This window comes from Rhinopithecus roxellana, chromosome 18 (assembly GCF_007565055.1).
Source record: "Rhinopithecus roxellana isolate Shanxi Qingling chromosome 18, ASM756505v1, whole genome shotgun sequence".
NCBI lineage: Eukaryota > Metazoa > Chordata > Mammalia > Primates > Cercopithecidae > Rhinopithecus > Rhinopithecus roxellana.
In genome coordinates this window covers 63,407,328-63,415,642 of record NC_044566.1, presented here as the reverse complement: position 1 = coordinate 63,415,642, position 8,315 = coordinate 63,407,328, and positions in this window count along the sequence as shown.

Below are 8,315 nucleotides of genomic sequence, written 5' to 3'. Positions count from 1 at the left end.
TGCAAATGTATATCCCTGGACAGAGAAGGGTAATTATGGACTGTGCCGTGGACGTGAACTCACTGGAATCTGTGTAGGTGAGACCAGGAAAAAAACTGCTGGAATGAAAATATCTAAGTATCATTCAACACTATCTTTTCTTCTTATGTGAAATGGAAAAAAAAAATTAGGAAATACCAAAAGAAAACCTCACAACAATTTCAAAAGGTGTAATGTTAAAATGCCAGCCTGTGTTGAATCCAACACACCAAATACTCAAACCAAGTGCTGACACACGCAGGAACAAGTGTGAGCGCCACATGCTGGCAGCTGTCCAGGGGGGCTGAGATGCTCAAACACTAACTGAGAGCCGCATGGGGCCACCGGGACAGAGGCGGGAAGGACTCGGCCAGGACATGCCAGGGCAGCCTCTGAGAAGGAAACACATTGGTAGGGGTCTTTTCCCAACCGGTCATAGAGTAGAGAGAAATGAGGATGCTGCTGAAGTATATTAGAAATTCAGGGTGGGGTGCAGTGGCTCACGCCCGTAATCCTAACACTTTGGGGGTCCGAGGCACATGAATCACTTGAGGCCAGACGTTCGAGACCAGCCTGGCCAACATGGTGAAACCTCATTTCTACTAAAAATACAAAAATTAGCCGGGCGTGATGATGTGCCCCTCTAATACCAGCTACTCGGGAGGCTGAAGCAGGAGAATCACTTGAACCTGGGAGACAGGTTGCAGTGAGCCGAGATTGCGCCACTGCACTCCAACCTGGGCGACAGAGTGAGAGAGACTCCGTCTCAAAAAAAAAAAAAAAAAAAAAATTCAGAGGAATTCAAATTAAACAAATTCAGCATCTTTTTCCTCTTCCCACGTGCCCTGACAACCACACACTCCTGCACCCAAGCCCACTGCACACATCCACTTCCACACCTTCCCCCATGCCTGTATCCATATCTTTACTCCCACACACCTGTGTCCATACCTTCCCACAGTGTTCATGCCCTTCCCCCCACACCTGGGTCCATGCCCTTCCCCCCACACCCGTGTCCATGCCCTTCCCCCCACACCTGGGTCCATGCCCTTCCCCCCACACCTGGATCCATGGCCTTCCCCCCACACCTGGGTCCATGCCCTTCCCCCCACACCTGGGTCCATGCCCTTCCCCCCACACCTGGGTCCATGCCCTTCACCCCCACACCTGGGTCCATGCCCTTCCCCCCCACACCTGGGTCCATGTCCTTCCCCCCACACCTGGGTCCATGGCCTTCCCCCCACACCTGGGTCCATGGCCTTCCCCTCACACCTGGGTCCATGGCCTTCCCCCCACACCTGGGTCCATGTCCTTCCCCCCACACCTGGGTCCATGTCCTTCCCCCCACACCTGGGTCCATGGCCTTCCCCCCACACCTGGGTCCATGTCCTTCCCCTCACACCTGGGTCCATGGCCTTCCCCCCACACCTGGGTCCATGGCCTTCCCCCCACACCTGGGTCCATGGCCTTCCCCTCACACCTGGGTCCATGGCCTTCCCCCCACACCTGGGTCCATGGCCTTCCCCCCACACCTGGGTCCATGTCCTTCCCCCCACACCTGGGTCCATGGCCTTCCCCCCACACCTGGGTCCATGGCCTTCCCCTCACACCTGGGTCCATGGCCTTCCCCCCACACCTGGGTCCATGGCCTTCCCCTCACACCTGGGTCCATGGCCTTCCCCCCACACCTGGGTCCATGGCCTTCCCCCCACACCTGGGTCCATGGCCTTCCCCCCACACCTGGGTCTATGCCCTTCTCCTCACACCTGGGTCCATGGCCTTCCCCTGAAAAATGAAGATGCTGCCCCCCTTAACCTTTCCCATCAGGCCAAGATCTGCTCAGTCTTCAGGTGAGAGCTTGCATGTCTCAGTCCCCCATTCTCAACAAATAATTACTGGATGAATGAATGATAGATTATGAAAATAACCATAAAAGTATCAACTTTTAAGTACTCACTATACGTCAGGCCTCTCCACGAAGGTCTTGGAAAATATAATGTCACTGAGGACCCACAGAAACCTAAGAGGTCGCAGAATGACTGGCATTTTGCAGACAACCAGATGGATACCAGAGCAGGTTAGGTCATTTGCCTGGGAGTCCTGCAGCTGTCCCCACAAAGCCCACACTCTTCTCCACTGCAGTAAACTAAGGAACAGAGAAAGAGGCACCGTGGGCCATCTGCACCCCACACATCTGACTCCAATTCCTGGACCTCACGACCCTGACTGCAAATAAATCCCAAAAATCTTTAGACATCAGTCAAGGCCACAGAGGCCAAAGGCAAGAGAGGAACAAGAGGAGGACACTGTTTAAAGATCTTGAGAGCAGATCCCGATTTAGCTCACCCCTATGAAGTGCAGAATCTGCCCCATGCAAACAGAAACGTCTCTCTTCTGCTCCTACGCCCCAGGTTCTTGATGGGTTCCGTTTTTATTTGCCCCTACATCATTTCCAGTGAGAAGGGATTCCCAGGGACAGCCACAGGTAAAGGGTCAAAGGGTTGATTCCATCCAGGACAAGGGAGGCTACGACGACTCGGACCGTCAGCCAATTCCATTCATCAGAAGACCGACGGGCTCCTACATGCCCTCTGCAGTTCGGTGTTCTCACGGAGGAATTAGAGGGCCAGAGAAGCTGTGGGTTACATGTGAATGAGCCACATAAGCAGAGGCTTGAATCATCTCTGCAATGAGACTGGGTATGAAGCCTGTAACCAGTTGCAAAGTAAGTTCAACATTTGGTATCACCTATGCGCCTTCATGTGCTCTAGAAGGGATAGGGAATTCCGCTGTTTCAGTATCTCAGAATCATGATACGAATGAGATTGTTTAATCAAAAGGTCAAGTCCAGTTCACAGGCACTGACGTTAAGTAGTAATAATGGTCTTATTATCACTCGCATTGACTACGGAAGAGAAGGCTTGATTCCTGCCTTGTAATTCAGGGGATTAGACACCTTCCTGGCACCACCAGAGGGCGCTATGAGACCTTTTATAACCAAGGAGGAAACAAGGGCCCAAGACATGGGACTTGGCCTAAACTTGGTGCTGTCATATGGGCTCTGGAGTCAGTCATTTCAGTGGTCTGTACTTCAGTGCTGTCTACAGAATAAGAGGTACCAAGATTGATGCATATACCCACTTCACGAGCATCTAGTGGGTGCAAGCGTCTGTGCGGGTCCCATGAGGAATTTGAGGCTGTGATAAGGTAACCTCCATTCTAGATAAGAAACTGGGAAGAGCAAAGCAACAGTCAACACCACACAGTACAACTGGGAGGCAATAAATTTCGGGGACCAGGTGTCTGACTGACCCAGGAATGAAGGGTATCTCAGGATATGGGACTTTCAGGGTTGAAGCCAACAAAGTTCCTAGCAAATGGGGATGACTGCTCACTCTACAGTAAGTAGAACAGTATCTCTGGAAGGATAGCTCAGTGTGATAAATTAGTAAAATCAAGGTGAAAGTGGGTTTAGAAAAGCCTACACACCCCTAGTCTAATAATACCTCATCATTCTTTGAGATGAACTGCAGGTGTCTCCTTACCCAGGAATTCCTTCCTGAGCCCCCTGGAATGAATGAAAGTGCTTCCACAAGCCTTCAGGCATCTCATCAAATTGTTTTTACCAAATGGATTATAATGATAGCTTTATAGAGCTGCCTTCAACCAAGACTGTGCACTCTCTGAGGGTAAGAATGGTGTGCTCTGCACACTTAGATTTAACTTTGATGTGAAATCACATCAGTTATCCTGCCTTGTCTAATCCATACCAAAGTAAGAAGTCGTTACAAGCCACTATGTTTTTACAAAGTGAAGAAGTTGAAATTTTCTAACACTCAGAACTTAAATTTCTAGGATTTAGATTTCATAAAACACATGCAAAAAATTGGGGTTTCTAATTGGGACAATATGCTTTTTAAAGGACCAGGGACTTAGTATTTTGTTCATGAGCTGAACAACGTGATTGTTGTGTGCTGCTAAGAGTGAAACTGAATATCATGGAAAAAAAAAGCCTTTTCCTGGAATTCCTGAGTAACATAGCAAGTTGCATTATTTAGAACTAATACTTGACCTCTATTAACTAACAAGGGTTGCAATTCAATTAGTGGTTTTGTAGCTAGTCTTATAAATTGTGGGAACTCTGCCAGAGATATGAAAGAAACAGAACTAAGAATTTCAGATGGGAATATTGTGAAATCCACTGTCTACAAGCTGGATTCTAGGGTGTATGAACTTTAGAATGGAACTTTTTTTTTTTTTTAGTGATAATGAGCATTCTCACCAAAAACAACAAAAAACAAACAAACCTCTGACCGGTAATTTTAAAATAAAAACTTAAATTTGAAATTCAGGAATATAGAACAGATTAAATGTACAAACAAGCCAGAAGGTTTTTATAATATACTCATCATGTATATCAGGAGTGTCCAATATTCTGGCTTTCCTGGGCCACACTGGAAGAAGAATTGTCTTGGCCACACATAAAACACACTAACACAACTGCTGATGAGCCAAAAAAAAAAAAAAAAAAAAAAAAAAAAAAAAAATCGCAAAAAAATCTCACAATGTTTTAACAAAGTTTACGAATTTGTGTTGGGCCACATTCAAAGCTTCCCCGGGCCACATGCAGCCTGCGGCCCACTGGTTAGAGAAGCTTGATTTACATAACAAACTGACACTGAAAGAACACACATTGAAATCGAAAATGCTGAAGGAGTGAGTGCAGACCCTTAAATCACAGCTGCACAGAATGTGGCCCTGGGGAACATCTGACCCCTATTCACGACAGTGAGGATGCTACGGCACAGTGAGGCTGAGGAGCTTATGACCATTGCTGTAGTGAAAGCACAGCAGGGTGGAAATCGGAGGGTCCACCTCAGCACTGCTACCTCCAGGCCAGAACCCGGGGGTCAGGCTAGACCCTCTTCCTTCCCTGCAGATTGCACCAGGTCTAAGCGACTCTACTGCATGCCCACCAGCCCTTTGTCAGCGTGGTGGCTGGTGCCTCATTCCTAGGCTGCATTACCTTCCACCTGGCTGACCGTGGTCTGGCTCACTGCCCACCCATCCTTCACTCTGCTGCCAGAACCCTTTCCACACTGCAGATGGGCTGTGTCACTGAACCCAGGGTCACTGGCTGCCCATGGACTTTGAGAGATGTTGAATGTCCTGTGCCTAAAACGGGACGCCCTTCCCTCCAGCAGGGCTGAGCTATTTGTCATGATCCTCACACCACTGTGACTTTGCGAGTCTCCTTGTCTGCTCTCAGGCTGTTTCTCCAGCCATTGTTGTCTCTGTGTTTTGGGAACCACAATTCCCAGGTTCCTGACAAATGGCTTCTGTCCAGGTTTGGCAGTGGGCAGCGGTGGTGGGAGGTGACTCAAGGGCTGGGGAAAGGAGTTGCCACAGTAGTTCGTGGGCATGTACAGCAGCTGTGGTGTCTCTGTGGCTCCAGCCCTGCTGGGAGGCTCCTCCTTCCCAGGTCCGAGGTCCTGTGGGCGGGCGGCACCAGCTCCCAGCTCAAGCAACACGCCCTCTTGTTTACCACTCCAGCCCAGGGGCCGGTAGCAACTTCCTGCTATTGCACTGTCTTGTCTTGTTTTTCAGCTGTATAAAAATAACCCCTGTATTAGATTCTTTGTTTGAAATACCTGGAGACACTTTTCTAGCATTTCCCACACTGCCCTGTCATTCTGCTTTCGTCGTCTGGCTTCTACACTAACCTCTCCGAGGAGCATGAAAAGTTCTCTAAACGCAGAAGCCATGTCTTATTTCACTGGGTTCTCAGCATGTGTCTGTTGAATGACTGAAGGGGCTGCTGGCTTTGCACATCTCAGGTCTGATACCCCAACATCTGCGCCAGATGGTTCTTTGTTGTGGAAGCCGACCTGTGTTTTGTAGGATGTCTAGCAGCAACCGTGGCCATTGATGCTATTAGGAAGAAGAACAGTAATAAAAAGAGAAGAGTGCTGAAAACCATGAATGTGCTACCGATTAGTTTCAGAATAGTTTTTCTGAAATCACTGGAAAGAAATTTTAAGAGATTCAATCTTGCTATGTTGCCCAGGGTGGCCTCAAATTCTTAGACTCAGGTGATCCTCTCACCTCATCCTCCAAGTAGCTGGGATAACAGGTACATACCATGGCCAGTTGAAACCACTGAAATTTATCATTTCCTTTTCTTTCTTTTCTTGTTTGTTTGGTTTTGAGACAGAGTCTTGCTCTGTCATCCAGGCTGGAGTACAGTGGCGCAACTTCAGCACACTGCAACCTCGCCCCCAGGCTGAAGTGATCCTCCCACCTCAGCCTCCCAAGTAGCTGAGATTGCAGGCATGTGCCACTACACCCCACTAACATTTGTATCTTTAGTAGAGAGGGTTTGTTGGCCAGGTTGGTCTCAAATTCTTGACCTCAAATGGTCCTCCCGCCTTGGCCTCCCAAAGTGTTGGGATTACAGGCATGAGCCACTATGCCCAGCCATAATTTACAACATTTGTAAAGAGAAAGATCCAAGGTTCTAATTTCAGAGATGAAGTTATTCCCCAGGCCTAATGCCAGACACTGTCCTTCCTCTTCCCAGCCCCAATATACACACCTTAGTAAAGGAAATAAGCCCCCTTACCCTTGGAGCAGGTACCCTCAGGATCTCTCTGTGTAAGGAGTAGGTAAGATGCTTCAAAAGAAAAGCTGTAGCTCTGGTGTCACTTCAGTATTCAATCACTGAAGTTCAATGTTCAGTTGAAAGCATATGGAGAAATGTAACTGGAATAAGCGTATCTTTGAGAAAGGTGTCAATTTCAGAAAAGCGTGCGATTGTCTTGGCTTGCCTTATGGGGGTTACTGGGCTAAACCACATTCCTGTGGGTGAGAATGGTGTTTCCCCAGTAGGGATGTATGTTTGCTTTGTCAGTCCTCTGGGGAGATGGGGTGTAGAAAACGAGGATTTGCAAAGGCAGGTCTTAGACCACAAAGGAAAATCTTCCTTCTGTGTCTGAAGTTGCAGGTTGGGCTGGTGTAGTGAGAGATGAAAGGGCAGGTAGGTGTGAGCTTGTGCGAAAGATGCTGGCATCCTCCACAATGCCCCTCCCTGTGTCCCCAACCTCTGCACAGTGACAGCCTCTGAGCTCCTCTTCCTCCAATCTCACAGCAACCTTGGGAGGCTCCAGGGGAGCTGTTGCCAGTCACAGCCCTCAGCCCTGAAGACGGCCCTGCGTCTTGACTTCCTATAGCCATGGCCCGTCCACCACCTTTCTGGTGGTAAACAAGATTGCAGCAGTAACCACCAAGTTCCCGGTTAGGAACTACCTCATGCCTGCAACCCATGCCAAAACTGATGTCACCCCGAGACGGCACCTCCCCCACATTTACCATTCAGAGCAATGAAAGTTTTCCAGATGGATGGCCCTAATCCTGAAGGCACTGTGAAGGTCACTGGAGCAAAAGCAATGTCTCTGCTTGGCAGAGGCAGACTGGCCCGAATCTGGAGCTGTGTGTCACTCGGTTCACAGGCTGAGACACCCAACAGTGCAGTCAGCACAGAATACCCCTAAAGGGAATGATGTAGCTTTTATATCCACGGCTTAATTAGACATATTTAATAACTGTGTGTAACAGCATATACGTGTGTTGTATTTTATTTTTGCTGCATTTATTTTAATGCTTTTTTTTTTTTTTTTTTTTTTTTTTTTTTTGCATAAAATGTGTTTCCAGGCAGAGCCCCAATTTATAGCTTTGCATTCTGAGGAAATGAGATTAATTTTCAACTCAGTTTCCACCCAGGAGCCTATCAGGTCTTCATATAGGGGATGTCCCCACAAACCATTCTGCCACCGCTGAGGACAGAGGCCCAGAAGAGGCCTTTCTCTGTGCTGTGCAATCAAGTATCTCATCCTCTCAAATTAGTTTTACACATTAAAGCAGTTGCTGAAATGCCTTCTGCTTCTAATTTAAACTGTCTTCTAATTGAACTGACATTTGGATCTTGTTTCTTTGCAAGCCCTCCCTGCCTATTGGCACACATCTCCTCACTTAGGACATGCACAACAGTCATGTGATATGATGCCACCAATGAACGAAGCTAGAGGTGACCAGTGACTATTCCTGGAGCACACACCCCATCTCTCAGAGGCTATCTGTGAGACTTTGTTAGAGGTGGAGGTTATCACTGCCAGTGCGTCCTCAGGGGACACTGTGCTCGAACATAACCAACACACAGAATTCAGGAACACTCTGGTGTAATATCCCACGGACATGGCTCCTTTGACACAGCTTAATAATGTTTCAAATACGTCAGATGC